General features: G+C 33.3%; 1 protein-coding gene across 3 annotated transcripts in view; it reads right to left on the bottom strand.

The window, feature by feature from the left end:
* Positions 1-14,754, bottom strand: part of LOC139488678 (prostaglandin E2 receptor EP2 subtype-like) — a 28,998-nt gene extending 14,244 nt beyond the window's left edge. The window contains exon 1 of one of the 3 annotated variants that reach the window (XM_071274513.1): positions 14,699-14,754. The gene's annotated coding sequence lies outside the window, so the exon portion shown is untranslated. Of the gene's footprint in view, positions 1-3,116; positions 3,287-8,779; positions 9,100-14,698 lie in introns of those variants that run through there. The other 2 variants (XM_071274499.1, XM_071274506.1) reach the window with 2 other exon arrangements.
* Positions 14,755-17,540: the final 2,786 nt, after the last annotated feature.

Here is a 17,540-nt window from a genome sequence, read left to right as displayed (position 1 = left end):
AAATATATTTATCATTTAAAGACCATAAGTGTAGAAAATTGAATATAGGTTCTACCACTGTGCTGAGTGTGATACGATATTTCTCCACTCGAGACGGTTTAATTTTCAACTTTAAAAACGCGAGGCGAGTTTTAAATATTTAAAATGAAACAGTCTGAAGTGGAAGAATATCTTATTGCACGCAGTTAAAGCTGAAGAATCTATACAGATTCAAATTTCTGCACTTGTGGTCTATAAATTGTAAATGTTTGTCAGTTTATTGGCTTTTACTAGTGAGGTAACGATTTCCAAGTTCAGAATATCAACCAAAACTAGTCCAACGTTTTTTTCTACATCATTATTTTTTCTTATGTAACGAACGAGCATGCAGTGATCAAATTCGAGGCAACTAAAATTTACCAATGTTCAAAATCTCCTAAATCCATTAAGAAGATACATCAAGGTTAAAACAAAAACTGTGAAAATTAGTTTAGCTTTAAACAGCTGATTAGAGAACCACTAAAAGATTAAGCGATTAAACCATTATTGATCCTTAACTTTTCGCCAGCATTAGAAACAAACTTTTGACAGAGATCGTGTAAATTAGACTGACAGATACAGCTAATCTTTTCTCAACAAGGACGTTGCAACCACAGAACCACAGATGAATATATTGCATGTTTTTTTTCCGTAAGAAAGAGATTAATATTGGGAAGCTTTCATTTTACATTACAGAAATAAAGCAAGTACCAGCGCATTTATTTAACGTTCGGTTTACAGCATAACCAACAGAGTTAATGAAAATATTGTATTATTATGTTATAATAGAACCACGGAAGTGTAACATTAATCCCATGATATAACCATGGACATAAAATAAAATACGTAAATGACATAACAAACAAAATTTTATTAATGTCAATTGACATTTTAAACAAAACCGAACCATTGTTACCAGATATTTTTTTTAGACTTCGTGACTAGTAAAGACCAAAGTAGTAATTCAAACTTAAAAATTCCCCCGCGTTTCAACATTATAAATCTGTTATATTAAATGTATTAGCAATGAATATTGATAAACTGTACAATGCATCTGGGATATAATGAAATATCTGAACAATGATGATTTCTCGTTAATATGTTTTTTTTATGGGTCTAGATTGAAGTGTTATTGTAATTATAGTAGAACTATTAACGCGAAGTAGCCACATAAAAAAAACTCTTCAGGAGCTACGGGGAAATCAGATATAATTGTTTATAGAATGTATTTCTATTCATGACATTTTTTTAAATAATAAGCATCTGGTTTGGTAGAAGCAGAGTTTTTTATAAATAAAAAATCCACGATATAAATCACATGCAGTTTCTCCCATTAGTACATCCAGCGAAATGCAATGTAATAGCCTGTAGCTGAATTATAAATTCACACATGATGGCTAATATAACTTTGTTGTAACAGCAAACACTGAGCATTTATCGCTTCTGTTCTTTGGAAAAAAATCCTTCACATTCATTGGAAACTAAAAGTTTTGTTAATTTGTCGATGTTTCAATATTGTTTAAGTTTATTTCACCACTGTTAAAAGTTATATATTTCATATTGGTTAAATAAAAAAGCATATTCACCAAGTAAGAACAATGCTATATTCGCCGCCCTCAACATGACGTTCTTTTAAAAGTACTATTATTGTGGTAAAATATTTAATGTACAATTGGTTTTGGTTAAAAATTGTCATTTATTCAAATGGATTTTTTTCTGTCGGAATATGGATTAAAACAATTAATTAATGACTGTCTCTTGTTTCGTTGACCACATGTAAATATTAGTTTAAACCGCATATTTACCTCATAAAAATATTATATTATAGTTATATTTATTGTGTCTACTGTTTTAATGGTTATAGCAGTAAACGAGGTTAATGCAGAAGTGGAAGGATAGTGATTTAGAAAAAAATATACCGGGCCGGTAATATCTTTGATAGTCTAGATGATTATTTTTGCACCTGTCCCAAAATAGGAGCCTGTGGCCTTTCTTAGATTTGTATGTTTTTTTTAATAGTTCATTTATATATGTCGGATTTTACTGTGAAGTCCGTTTTCACTGAACTAGAACCCATTTTTGTAGAGAAGCCAGATAAAGCCTGCATCCTGGTGCGGAATTTTCTCGCTGTGTTGAAGACCCATGGTACCCATAGGTAGCCTCGGGCTGTCTTTTGCTCTTTTGTCGGGTTGTTGTCTCCTTGACACATTCCCTATTTCTATTCTCAATTTGAGATCTCTGTTACATTTTTGGTGACCTTTCTAGACGAAGGGTGATTCAGAGCTTATCATATTGTAAAGACATTTATCTTATCATTGTATACCGTACGTTCAACTTTACATGGTTTTTTTTTGTTTGTTTTGTATTTCCTTTTGAATGAGTGACGTTGTTGTCTCGGTGACGTATATATCCCACATTTGTTTTACCTTTCGTTGTGTTAATATGGTGAAATGATCTGTAACCAAAACATGCCGCTTTGACCTCTACGTATATTATACTAGCTTCCTCGAACACAAATTTACCGAAGGTTTCTTTAATTTAAGTGTCAGAATACATTAAATTATTACTACAAATACAAGGAACGTAAGGTCAATCAAGAGTGAGACAGTAAACCGACAACACATGTTAACCAAACATTTAGACTATAGAATTGAATCTTCTTTGCATAGATATAAGACGATGTGGTATGAGTGACAATGAGATAACTCTTCATCGAAGTCACAATTTTTAAAAGTAAACCATACAAGTGAGAGGTTTAGCTAGCTTTAAAACCAGGTTCAATCCACCATTTTCTACATAAGAAAATGCCTGTACCAAGTCAGGAATATGACAGTTGTTATCCATTCGTTTGGTGTGTTTGAACTTTTGATTTTGCCATTTGATTTGGGACTTTCTTTTTTGAATTTTCCTCGGAGTTCAGTATTTTTGTGTTTTTACTTTTTTTTGTAGGTCAAAGTACGGTCTTCAACACGGAGCCTTGGTTCCCACCGGACAGCAAGCTATAAAGGATAAAGGGCCTCAGAAATGAAATCATCCGAACAGGTAAACCAACATGCATGTAAATACAAAGGAAGCATTAAAACTATTCAAAAACTTACCTTCCAATAAGGTATGCATGGTTGTTATGTTATAACTGGGTGCAGTAAGAACATGACCGGTGCATTGTACTATCTCTTAGTTTTTAAAAACTTGTTCTAGATGTTAAACTCCTTTAAAAAAACACACGTCGAGGAATACATCTTGACATGAAGACCTGACAAGTGTAGTTAACAAATTGACAGTAGGATTGGGGTTGTTTGTATTAAATTATCAAATCAGTTTATTTATCTCTCACATTTAACATAATCAAATCTCAATCATAATCCCCATTCCACGTCAGTTAGGTAATGTGTTTGTTAATCCAAACTACAAATATTTGATCTTTCATTTGAAAACAAAAACAACGTTGAATATAGTCATGTATAAAATGGAACTCCATTTCTTTGTATGCTTCACATTATTGATCATGATCGGGTAGATCAAACAGTTTCTTTCCCCCGACGTAAGCAGTTGCTTAAGTGCTGGATTTATTCGACTTTTTTCAAAACTTCTAAACACTGTCATTTATAAGTTCACTGTAACCTATCCCAAAGGTCTTCAACGATTGGCATCGCAAATTTTGCCCGTATCACACCCGTCAAACGATATATTAAGTTTGTAAATCGATTTTATAAACCTGTTCGTATGTAAAACACATGTGGTCACATGGGAGATTGGTCCGTTTACTGAGTAAAATGGTTTTTTTTTCGTAAAGAACATTTTTATCGAAAAATAGATTTTAAAAGATAACTATCATTCATACTAGTCTACTAATAGTCTAGCAATTTATACATGTTAAAATCATTAATCATATATTATGTCGCGCAAAATTATAACTAACTACAAATCTAAAGCATTACAGAAATTCCAGTTTCTACAAATTCAAAAGAGGCAATTTCATTCCATAAAATCATATTTATTTGTCCTTCTTTTTCTCAAAGTAAAAAGTGCATCAGCATTAATGATTAGCATCTTCTTGCTTTTATGTCTTTCATCAATTTAATAAGGAAATAGATGTTATATACATGCTTTAGTCTTGAGGGAGAACATCGTCTATATATATTAGTTGTAATTGGCTTTGAACTAGCTTACAGTAACAGCGATTACTCTTAGCTCAGTACTTAGTGTCTCTTATCTTTTGTTTGTAAGTTGTTTTTGTGCTTCGCTCCAATCTAGGGATTGTTAGAATTTCTTCTTATGTTGTGTTGTTACACCACTGTACAAGGTTAAGAAAAGGGTTGAACATTCACAAACATGTTAAATCCACTAGTGTCAAGCTATCCAGCAATTCTCATCCTGCAATTCTCTTTATGAAAAGCTATCCTGCAATTCGTCATCCTGCAATTGCGTTTGGAAAACTACTTGAGCGACAGTTTTGTTTTTCTTTAAAATCATAGTTATTGACATTATTTGTTCGAAAACAAGACTCATATAGAAAATCAAAGATTTTTATATCCCATTAACAAAATTCTAACTATAGTTTGTAGATTTCTAACTCATATTTACGATTTCGTAATTAACATTTACAATAAAAAAAAATCATGACGATGATTCAAATAAAGTATTATCTATTAAGTCCAGGAAGTGATTCGTATTAACGCATGTTTAACCCACATTTGCGATTATCAAAACTCATATCAACGACTAAAAATATAGAATTTTGATGTAAAATAAATTTGTTCATGGTATATCGACAATACAACTTCATAACTCACATTTCCAACCCATTGCCTTGGCTGTTCTGAATAGCTAGGAATTATAGACTTTGCTCTAATAAATAGCTATTGGATAGTACTACAACGAGAGGGCAAAGAATTTCTGGGTAGGCATTCCTAAAGGTCGAAAATTTCGTCCGAAACATGGAAATAAAGCAAAATTCGATAAAATACGCATTTGGGGCACCCATTTTCCGACCCATTGCCTCGGCTGTTCTTTATGGCTAGGGTTTATAGACCTGCCTTAATAAATAGCTATGAGATAGTACTACAACGTGAGGGTAAAGAATTTCTAGAGTAAGCATTCCTAAAGGTCGAAAATTTCGTCCGAAACATAGAAATAAAGACAAATTCGTTAAAATACGCATTGGGGGCACCCACTTTCCGACCCATTGTCTCGGTAGTTCTGTATGGCTAGGGTTTATAGACGCTGCCTTAATGAATAGCTATTAGATAGTACTACAGCGTGAGGGTAAGGAATTTTTCGGGTAAGCATTCTTAAAGGCCGAAAATTTCGTCCGAAACATGGAAATAAAGCCAAATTCGATAAAATACGCATTGGGGGCACCCACTTTCCGACCCATTGTCCCGGTAGTTCTTTATGGCTAGGGTTTATAGACGATGCCTTAATGAATAGCTATTAGATAGTACTACAACGTGAGGGTAAAGAATTTCTGGGGTAAGCATTCTTAAAGGCCGAAAATTTCGTCCGTAACACGGAAAAATGGTCAAATTTGATAAATACGCATTTGGGTCACCCACTTGTTCAAACCCATTTCCTCGGCTGTTCTTTATGGCTAGGGTTTATAGACGCTGCCTTTATCAATAGCTATTAGATAGTACTACAACGTGAAGGTGAAGAATTTCTGGGGTAAGCATTCTTAAAGGCCGAAAATTTCGTCCGTAACACGGAAAAATGGTCAAATTTGATAAATACGCATTTGGGTCACCCACTTGTTCAAACCCATTGCCTCGGCTGTTCTGTATGGCTAGGGTTTATAGACGCTGCCTTAATCAATAGCTATTAGATAGTACTACAACGTGAGGGTAAAGAATTTCTGGGATAAGCATTCTTAAAGGCCGAAAATTCGTCCGTAACACGGAAAAATGGTCAAATTTGATAAATACGCATTGGGGTCACCCACTTGTTCAAACCCATTGCCTCGGCTGTTCTTTATGGCTAGGGTTTATAAACGCTGCCTTAATGAATAGCTATTAGATAGTACTACAACGTGAGGGTAAAGAATTTCTGGGGTAAGCATTCTTAAAGGCCGAAAATTTCGTCCGAAACATGGAAATAAAGCCAAATTCGATAAAATACGCATTGGGGGCACCCACTTTCCGACCCATTGTCTCGGTAGTTCTTTATGGCTAGGGTTTATAGACGCTGCCTTAATGAATAGCTATTAGATAGTACTACAACGTGAGGGTAAAGAATTTCTGAGGTAAGCATTCTTAAAGGCCGAAAATTTTGTCCGTAACACGGAAAAATGGTCAAATTTGATAAATACGCATTTGGGTCACCCACTTGTTCAAACCCATTGCTTCGGCTGTTTTTTTTATGGCTAGGGTTTATAGACGCTGCCTTAATGAATAGCTATTAGATAGTACTACAACGTGAGGGTAAAGAATTTCTGGGGTAAGCATTCCTAAAGGTCGAAAATTTCCTCCGAAACATAGAAATAAAGACAAATTCGTTAAAATACGCATTGGGAGCACCCACTTTCCGACCCATTGTCTCGGTAGTTCTTTATCGCTAGGGTTTATAGACGCTGCCTTAATGAATAGCTATCAAATAGTACTACAACGTGAAGGTAAAGAATTTCTGGGGTAAACATTCTTAAAGGCCTAAAATTTCGTCCGTAACACGGAAAAATGGTCAAATTTGATAAATACGCATTGGGGTCATCCACTTGTTCAAACCCATTGCCTCGGCTGTTTTTTATGGCTAGGGTTTATAGACGCTGCCTTAATAAATAGCTATGAGATAGTATTACAATGTGAGGGTAAAGAATTTCTGGGGTAAGCATTCCTAAAGGTCGAAAATTTCGTCCGAAACATGGAAATAAAGCCAAATTCGATAAAATACGCATTGAGGGCATCCACTTTCCGACCCAATGTCTCGGTAGTTCTTTATGGCTAGGGTTTATAGACGCTGCCTTAATGAAAAGCTATGAGATAGGACAAAGAATTTCTGGGGTAAGCATGCTTAAAGGCCGAAAAGTCGTTGTAGTCCTATCCAATAGCTATTCCTCAGGGCAGCGTCTATAATGCCTAGCCATAAGGAACTACTGAGACAGTGGGTCGGAAAGTGGGTGCCCCCAATGCGTATTATATCTAATTTGGTTGGATTTCCCTGTTTCGGACGCAATTTCCGTCCTTTAGTAATGCTTACCCCAGAAATTCTTTGCCCCTTCGTTGTTGTCGCACCCAATAGCTATTCATTAGAGCAGGTTCTATAATCCCTAGCCATACAGAACTGCCGGGGCAACGAGTTTGAACAAGTGGGTGACCCCAGTGCATATTTCAGCAAATATGACTTTTTTTTCGTGTTACGGACGAAATTTTCGGCCCCTCAGAATGCTTACCCCAGAAATTCTTTAGCCTCACGTTGTAGTCCTATCCAATAGCTATTCCTCAGAGCAGCGTCTATAATGCCTAGCCATAAGGAACTACTGAGACAGTGGGTCGGAAAGTGGGTGCCCCCAATGCGTATTATATCAAATTTGGTTGGATTTCCATGTTTCGGACGCAATTTCCGTCCAATAGTAATGCTTACCCCAGAAATTCTTTGCCCCTTCGTTGTAGTCGCACCCAATAGCTATTCATTAGAGCAGGTTCTATAATCCCTAGCCATACAGAACTGCCGGGGCAACGAGTTTGAACAAGTGGGTGACCCCAGTGCATATTTCAGCAAATATGACTTTTTTTACGTGTTACGGACGAAATTTTCGGCCCCTCAGAATGCTTACCCCAGAAATTCTTTAGCCTCACGTTGTAGTTCTATCCAATAGCTATTCCTCAGGGCAGCGTCTATAATGCCTAGCCATAAGAAACTACTGAGACAGTGGGTCGGAAATGTGAGATATGAAGTTATACCATTAAAAAAAATATTTTATATTAAAATTCTATATTTGTAGTACTTAATTTGAGTTTTAATTATGAGTTGTTTTTTTGAAATCGCAAATGTTGGTTTAACATGCATTACTGCGAATCACATCCTAAATTAACACATAATACTTTGTTTGAATGGTCGTCATATTTTTTTTAATTGTAAATGCTAAAACCGTTAATATGAGTTAGAAATCTATAAACTGTAGTAAAAATTGGGTAATTGGATATAAAAATCTTTGATTTTCAATATAAAATCACGTTTTAGAACAAAAAAGTTAAAAACTATGATTTTAAAGAAAAATAAAATTGTCGCCCAAGTTGTTTTCCAAACGCAATTGCAGGATGACGAATTGCAGGATAGCTTTACTTAAAGAGAATTGCAGGATGAGAATTGCTGGATAGCTTGACACTAGTGTTAAATCCCGCTACATTTCTTATGTGTATGTCCATAGCTAAGAGCCTTAATTCAGTGGTTGTCGTTGCTTTCCATTAATATTTAATCTTATATTGTTTTGACAGAAATCTTCCAACGGACTATATACTACCATAGTAACGACATAAACGGACTATACTACTACAATAGTAACGACATAAACGGACTATATACTACCATAGTAACGACATAAACGGACTATACTACTAAAATAGTAACGACATAAACGGACTATACTACTACAATAGTAACGACATAAACGGAATCGTATTCAATAAATCGTGAGATGAACGTGTACTGTTATTTCGATTTATTCACATTGTAGATCTTAGGGTCAAACGGATATGGGATTATTCTAAAATTGAAATATTTCATGAAACGGACCCACTTGAATCTGAACTGGTAGTTCAAAGTTACTTACTTTTAATCATGACTACAATCACAACAGTTGTCCTATTGACAAGTTCTCGCATCGACAGAGCCCATAATATGTCCTGGATCCGTTGGAAAGATTTGTCACTTTACAGGGCACACTCATCATTATCACAGATGTGTTAGTTATCAACAAACGCAACATATGGTTAACTTCAGTGTTAATTCTGATCCATTTTACAAAGATAAAATTCCAACTAAATGTACATCTTATGAGCTTATTAGCTTGTGTAAACAATGGTAAATTAAAGAGTAACATCCTTGTAAATTGATTTTATAAACCTGTTCGTATTTTAAAACACAGGTAAATGATGATAATGAAATGCATGTTAAAATTTATACAGTGGACAGAGTTATACAGCCTTAGGGTGACAAGGATAGAAAAGAATAAATGTAAAACTTCAAGGTGTTTCCCTCTTTCATAACTAAGTTGGTCTGGCTTGTTTTAGAAAAACCCTTCAAACGAACAGGTGATTTGCTGTAATAGTCATAACTAGTGATGAGCACTTAGAATAAAATGTAAAATCACAAAAATACTGAACTTAGAGGAAAATCAAATCAGAAAGTCCCTAATCACATGGCAAAATCAAATGACAAAACACATAAAAAACGAATGAACAAGAACTGTCATATTCCTGACTTTGTACAGGCATTTTTTCAAATGTAGAAAATGGTGGATTAAACCTGATTAAATAAAAGTGGTGTTTCAACCAGTTTTCCAGCGCACCTAACCTACTACTCAAGATGACACTGCTGAATAATTTTTAATGCACTGGATCGAAACCTCACCTGGTGGACTAACAGTCACCGAGGGTATCATCAGCTCAGTACTTTGGTACTGACATGGTTTTTAACAAACCTTTCTAAAACTGTCTGTTAATACATTTTGAAAGTTTCAACTCCCTCAGGCAAAGTGGGCCTTAGATGAATTTGGCTATTTTTGTTTCAGTCGTTTTTGGTCATATAGCTCTTCAGCTGTTTAGGTTATTTAATATACATTCTGAGCTTTCAAACTTCAGAACGGGCATTAATGTGATTCTATATGCCAACACATTCAAATTGACGTACATTACCAAGAGATGTCTTGTTGACCAAATGCATTCGAACATGACTGCATATATCTAAATCCCATACAGTCACACTCACACCCCACCAAGAGAAGCTATAATTGATTTATGCATTAGCAGAGCCTGGCATATTCACAAAAATGTTGAATGTAACTTAGCAATTCATTTTGAATTGATTGCATATTTTTACATCCAAAACGAACGTCAGCAAAGCTGGAATGGGTTTGTGCTTCATGAGTATGGTACATTTTCATAAACGGCATCTTATCACTTCAGACGTGACTACGTATTTATATATCCTACTTTTCAACACTGATCTAACAACTATATACGAGTCTCCTGTTGCCTTTATTTATTTTACCAACTGAAGACAAGCTTCAATGCCTTTGTGCGTCATAAGAGCATGGCATATTCATTAAAACGTTTTAATGAGTTCGGACGAGGCTTTATGTATTTACACAACCATCCATACTCAGCCATACTGATTTCTTTCACAAAGAGATGTAAATTGTCCGTTTATAAATTAAGAAGTTACAAAGAAACCTATATGTTTCGACTCCTTCAAGGTAAAGATGACCTGAGATGAATTTGGCTATTTCTAGTCATTTTTTTTTTCAAATAGCTCTGCAACTATTTCGGTTATTATACATTCTTGGCTTTCAAACATTCGACGTTGAGCGTTCCTGATGAAAGAAAATCAAGATTAGAGCTATGAACCAATTGAATTTTGAAGCGTAGTTAAAATCTGTTTGAATGAATTTTGCAGATTTACATGCATATGACATTCAGAAGACTGTGTTTTGAAAATAGTTATCAAAGGTACCAGGCTTATAATCTAAAACGCCAGACACGCGTTTCGTCTACATTAGAATCATCCCGGACGCTCAAATCAAAATAGTTATAAAGCCAAACAAGTACAAAGTTAAAGAGCATTGAGGACACAAAATTCAAAAAAGTTGTGCAAAATACGGCTAAGGTAATCTATTCCTGGGATAAGAAAATCCTTAGTATTTCGAAAATTTCATACTTTTGTAAACAGAAAAGGAGAAGGGCCGATTTTGGCCTAAAATTTTAGGTTCATCTGTCGAAAGATTTTGGACACTTTTTAAACACTTAAGTGTCTATTTCAGTTGATTCAATTGCTTAATGCGAAATATTTTAACTGATCAAGTCATTAAAAACGCTCCGATTCAAGCTTAAATATGAAAAATCTATCAAATATGCCAAAATATGTCACTTTTCAGATGGTTTTTGTCAAAAATGAAAAAGGCTGCATCCGTGTTCATTCTCAAACTTTATATATGTTGTGTATTATCATCAAATACAACTAACATTTCAATATTAAGAATGAATACAAATGCGGCCACCTTCATTTAAAACGAAAACCGTCTAGAATTTAACTAAAATGCTAGAATTGTGAAGATTTCAGTATTTAGCTTGACTAAATGATGCTAGTATCCGATAAATGTGCATTGTAGTGTCAAAACAGCCCTTTTTATGTAGCAGAAGCATTTTACTTTCCAATAAATAACTAAAAGTTTACATTTTAACAATTTTGTAAAACAGCTACATTTTGGGGCCAAAAAGGGGTCTTAATAGACCTACTCTTTTATAAAAATGACCATGTAGTTGATATATATAAGTTTTGTAAGTTCCGCAATACATACATATTACATGTGTCTGTGAATTCTATTATGGTTCAATTTGACTTGATTATCTCTTGTTTACAAATTATTAAAAGACATTATTTGCGCTTTCATAAAGTGTCATATTACATTGATATAGTATACTATTATAAAAAACAACACATGTTGCCAAGATACGATCAAATTTACCGATATATGTCTACATGAAATATTCAGGAAATCATGCAAATTAACAAATTTACTGAATAATAAAGAGACAACAATCTGACGATCAGAAAACGATTAACTCATTTGTTTGTAAACAAAATTATGCAACTTTTTTTTTTTTTTTTTTTTTTTTTTTTATCACGTACCACTTAAGTAAAATTGTTAAGAAATGATGTTTATCTTCAACATGAAGCATAACTTAACACAAACTTCAACACAAGCATGAATATTACCTATTAACAAAACCATTAAAACAAATAAAAAGAATTTACAATTAATTTTTTCCTTCTAACTTAAAGTACTAAAATGTAAACAAAAATGACGCCAGAAAGGACATTCTCTGGTTTGATTGAACAAGACGATGTCCATTATGGACGTTTTTCTTCATCAATTTGTACAAAATTATTTTAGTTAATCCCACGTTTCTTGAACGACATTTGTATGAGTATGTTTTACTTAAATTTACGTTTAAATTAGAGTATATGAAGACGAAATTACAGACTTACTGCTTGAAACATATAACTACTTACTAGGATTTTAATTTTTATTGTTTGTGTTGTAAACAACTTAAATGTAAACAACATCTGTGTAATCGATTGATACATGATTTATATGAAGTTCGAGGGACCATCATGACATGTCTCCTATGATAATTACTTCAACTGATATTCCCATTCTTTCAAAAATTAACCTTCTAAAGTAGTATGCTAAGATATCGCATTAGCGCCCAGCCGTTACTTGTTATTTGTTTTAAACTATAAACATTTTTCATTGAGTTATTATTTCATAGTAATGCTATATTATGTTTATATAAAAAATAAGAACATGTAGTAGACAGCCAATGAGACTACTATATATCCACCAAAGTTCAAATGAAGTGGATGTAAGCAATTATTTGCAACCGTATGATCCTCAAAAATAAGAAAACCCCTAACATATAGTCGGCTATAAAAGGCCCCGACATGAAAACTATGAAACAACCCTATTGAGAAAACGGAACAATTCATAACAAAACAATATACTTAAAACAAGTATGACCGAAATGAATTAACGACAACCATTGAACCACATGCTCCTATTTTGGGATAGGCACATCAACAATGCTTATCTTCAATTATAATTCTTTTATCAATTCAGAGATCAGAGAAGTTTGTTGAATAAAATGAACACTTTAGAAATTTCTTGAGTCCGAAGGGGATATCTGGATTTACCTTGGAGGAACGCTCAAACCCAAACATTTGAAAACCAGGAAATCGTTATGAACTATATTACCAAAAGGACCTTAACAGGATACCCAACTATCAACTTTACCTGAGGAAGTCGGTAATTCATTTTAGAATAATGTCTTCATTTATGAATGGTGAATTTTGAATTAGTATATGCATACAATATTTTAGTACCGAAGCTTTTACCATCGGGGACAAACAGTCCACCAATGGCGGTATACACCAAGTGCTAAAAAATGAAATGACAAGTAAAATAACAAAGATACCGAACTTCAAGGAAATTTAAAATCGGAAAGTCCCTTATCAAATTGCAATATCTAAAGCTCAAACAAATCAAACGGATGAAAATACACAAGTGGAAAAACAACTACGGTATCATATTCCTGACATGGTACAGGAATTGTGTAGAAAAAAGGAACATTACACCTTGTCTAATAGCTAGTCAAACCTCCCACGTGTACGACATTTGTTGATAGTTTTGTGAAAAATTTCTTTCTTCCGACTTTCACCAGAAATGCTCAAAGCTAAACATTTGAAAGCCAGCTTGTGATGCGTTCATACGCCGAATCGTTAGGAGCTACATCACCATAATGAATATCAGGTCAACATTGGCTGAGAGTAGGTACCTTATTTTCTGATTTTTTACTTACTTTATAGATGAGGAATTTTTAATACGTAACGTAACGGTACCCAAATTGCACCTATTTAGCAAAAGTAGCAGCGAAAATCTTACAAGATTTCATAGAGACTAAACAATTTGTATTTTTATGATTTGATACTAAGCACATCTTTCAACATAGGTAAAACTATTTAAATATGCACAAAACGTTCACAGTATTTATCAACAGATGAAGTATTTACTGAAAAAGCAAAATGTACTGAAACGTCGCCATGCGACGTCATCAAAACGTCATCTTTTTAAAATGAGCAAATACAATATTTTACAAGTATCCATTTAAAAAATAATGAAGAGTAAGCATGGACTAATATCCAATTGTTCAAAATATTTGAAGAAATTAAACAAAAGCTCTGTTATTAAACTTTTGACGATGTGAATTTAGGCATGGATGCAATTTGGGTACTCCTCATTTCAGAATCATTGATGGTTTGGAGGTCAGTTTAGACCAATTTTTCTATGATTCCATATGGAATAAAAATCAAATTGGTGTACCTTTATAATAAAGAAGGATACGGCTACAAAATAAACACAGAATGGACATTTTTGTCTTTATCATAAAAAAATGTAGATGAAAAAACTGTCAAAATAGGTGCAATTTGGGTACCGTCACGTTATATGTTATAAATTATGTTAGTACCGAATCACTATCGAAGGTACAAAAGGTAAGTAGGATGTAAATATGATTTGAAAAATTAATTTTGCATTTGATTTAGCGTCTTTTATTCTTTTGTGATTCATTTTACTATTTTAAACAATCTTTTACGACTTCTTGCGCATTTTTGTGCAAACGCATAGTATCCAAGTCAAACTTTATGTTCCAACCTTCTTTGATTATCACCAGATTTGGATAGTGAAAATGATTTTGCCACACTGCATTTACCTCATACTTACAACCTTTCATTTCAGCAATGAAATTATTTTTTTCGACAGTTGCAGTTTGAAGGGATGAATACAAACTGCAAATTAACTTATGACACAATTTTGACTGTATTCTGAAAGGACAAAACCATTGTTAAAGCATAGTGAAGTTAATCTTTTGGGTTACAACTTCATTAAATAATCCTGTTATATTATTTAACTTACCTTGAATCCAATACGCGTTTAATGTGGATAGCTCCCCCATTTTGATGATATTTATTATCTATGCCCCACATCTGATCTTTTTTTTTTTTTTTTTTTTTTTTTTATCAAAAGTCGTTTTCCGGTTCTCTATATTAGTCTTTCCTGATAAAACTTATTGTTATTTGATAACGCATTGAATTTAAGTTCAAACATAATTAAAATTATTATTTTAACCATGTCAAGTACACGTACTAAATAACATATAGTAAACACTGTCAAAAATTGAAGGGATATTCTTATTATATACATGGAAATGGGTAATGTGACTTAAAAAGGGTGATGCAGATGTAACGATCGATATATAAAGTACCAGGGAATTGTCTGCATTTTACAAGTGATGCAGACAACTCTCCAATATCATTAAGGTTAATGCAAGGTCCTCGACGCTAATATAATTCCGACATGCGTTTTTTTTTCTCCAAAATTGTTTCTTGTATGTTTTATTTTTACTACACGTTATCAATTTTGAAAAACTCTGGTATATTTTCTTCCGATTTCCTTTAATCTACCATATATCAACTCATCATAGATACCAGACTTACCATTTTGTACGAGCATTGAATACCCGGATTCCAACAGGTCTTACCAAATACATCCTAAGTAATCTTTTTCTGGAGTAGGAAATCGTTAGTATTTCGAAATATTCAAAGTTTTGTAAACATGTTATATTTGGTTATGACCATATCAAGGATAATTCCTGTCAACACAGAAGTACTGACTACTGGGCTGGTTATACCATTGGGTAGGAAACCTCCACCAGCAGTACCATCGACCCAGTTATTGTAAATAAACGTATTATAGATACCAGGCTTAAAATTGTGAACGTTAGACATTTATATCAATTATATAGTCATTTTCATAAATTTCCTGTTACAAAACTTTGAATATTTCGAAAAACTATGGATTTCCTTATCCCAGGAATAGGTTACCTTAACCGTATTTGGCACAACTTTTTGGAATTTTGGGTCCTCAATGCTCTTCAACTTTGTACTTGTTTGGCTTTATAACTATTTTGATCTGAGCGTCACTGATGAGTCTTATATAGACGAAACGCGCGTCTGGCGTATTAAATTATAATCCTGGTACCTTTGATAACTATTACATTGACGTATGGATTGTTAATTCAAGGATACCATTTAAAACCACTTTTATATTTTTTAATTGATTTAATGAAAAATATAATGTAGCTAACTGCAAGGCGATATTTCTATCTTAAAGAAGGGAAAACAATCTCCTTTTACGTATAATTTTTAGTTATCTGACTAGTGTTATCTTTTTCTAGTAAATTCAATAGAAAAGTTTGACAATTACTTGAGAAGATTTATAGCAAAGTTGAACACTATTTTACTTTAAACCTATTTTATTTCAAAATATCATGTACATGACATACACATTCGGACACAAGGTTTCCCTTATAGTAATTCGTCTCCTGTCAAAAAGATAAAGGAAAATAACTGCAAATAAAAAATTGGTTTGTTAGTCCCCTTTTCACTTTTCAGAATTAACAAATCTAAACAACAGGTAATCTGTTGGTTAACTACACTAAAACTTAATAATCAAAAGCCGCATTATAAGATTACGTATAGAAGCTGATTCTATTATACTTTATATATTATCAACTATTTCTTTTTATTAGCAGATTGTGACACATTTTCATAAAAAAAGATATAAAAAAGTTATGTGTTAACGATTGCATCTTTTTCTTCTTTTGTCTTTGAAGTGACTCTTTGGCATATTTAACAAATAAACATTGAAAGGGAGCGTTCGTGGCATTCTCAGCGGTCCGACATAAACCGTTACTTGTTATGACAGAATTCCAGATGTACTTAAAGTACATATTCGAAAGATATGTTAGAAATGCATTTATTAATTAAAAACATCTGCCTGTTTTATTTGCAATATCATGTAATAAAGGATCGTCCCTCCAACATGGCAGTTGGTTGCTCAAGATATCAGTGTAGGGGTAAATTCAGTAAATAGATATACGTCATCAGGGACTGCCCATTTGAGGGAGAGCTTTCTGTATAAAACTGAAGCCATGTGCTCTTCTGAGTGGTAGATAATGTTTGTAATAAACATTTTTGGATAGATGGATCAAAACTAGAGTTAAAAAAATTTAGAAATAAATGTTGAATGTACTGATTATTTTTATTACACAGTTAAAAAGTAATGGGGATCAGTAAAGGAATTGAGTGCGAATCTACAGTGTTTGTAAACAAGGCCATGTGAATGCCCCAAAATGCCGCATGACCGTATGTTTTTATTGTTGCAAAATATAGGGCTACATTTGTACTTTCATGAATGATAATAAAAGATTTTAATTTCTAAAGATAAATTAGGTATAAATTTAATTCAAGACATAGATAAGCATTAAAGTCAATGGGAGATTTTTTTACTGAATTTACCCCTATAGGAAAATATGCAATCTGTCACTGTACTTGTTCAAGGCCACACCATAATCACAAAACTCATTTCCTGTAAATATCATTGCAATGGAAGCTTTTTGGAACCAGTTGAAGTTGTTTTTTGTACAAATTTCTATGTTTAAATTCGGCTATCTAGGATGCACTGATTGTACTATGGGAGGATGCATGTGTCTATGGTAAAAATTTAATTTTGTGTCCAGATTGAAAGAAACAATAGATATTACACTTGAGAGTTATAATATTAACGAAAGGCATAAATATTCTCCCATTTCATATCACATTATGCACATATTTCTCCTCATTATGTGGAAAATCATATGGAAAATCAGAATTACCTCCCTTTGACATAGTGTATTTTTTTAGCTATGTTCCCTATG

Source organism: Mytilus edulis, chromosome 1 (genome assembly GCF_963676685.1).
Source record: "Mytilus edulis chromosome 1, xbMytEdul2.2, whole genome shotgun sequence".
NCBI classification, from domain to species: Eukaryota; Metazoa; Mollusca; class Bivalvia; order Mytilida; family Mytilidae; genus Mytilus; species Mytilus edulis.
Note: the sequence above shows the minus strand (reverse complement) of the source record. Positions and strands in the feature narration are given on the sequence as shown.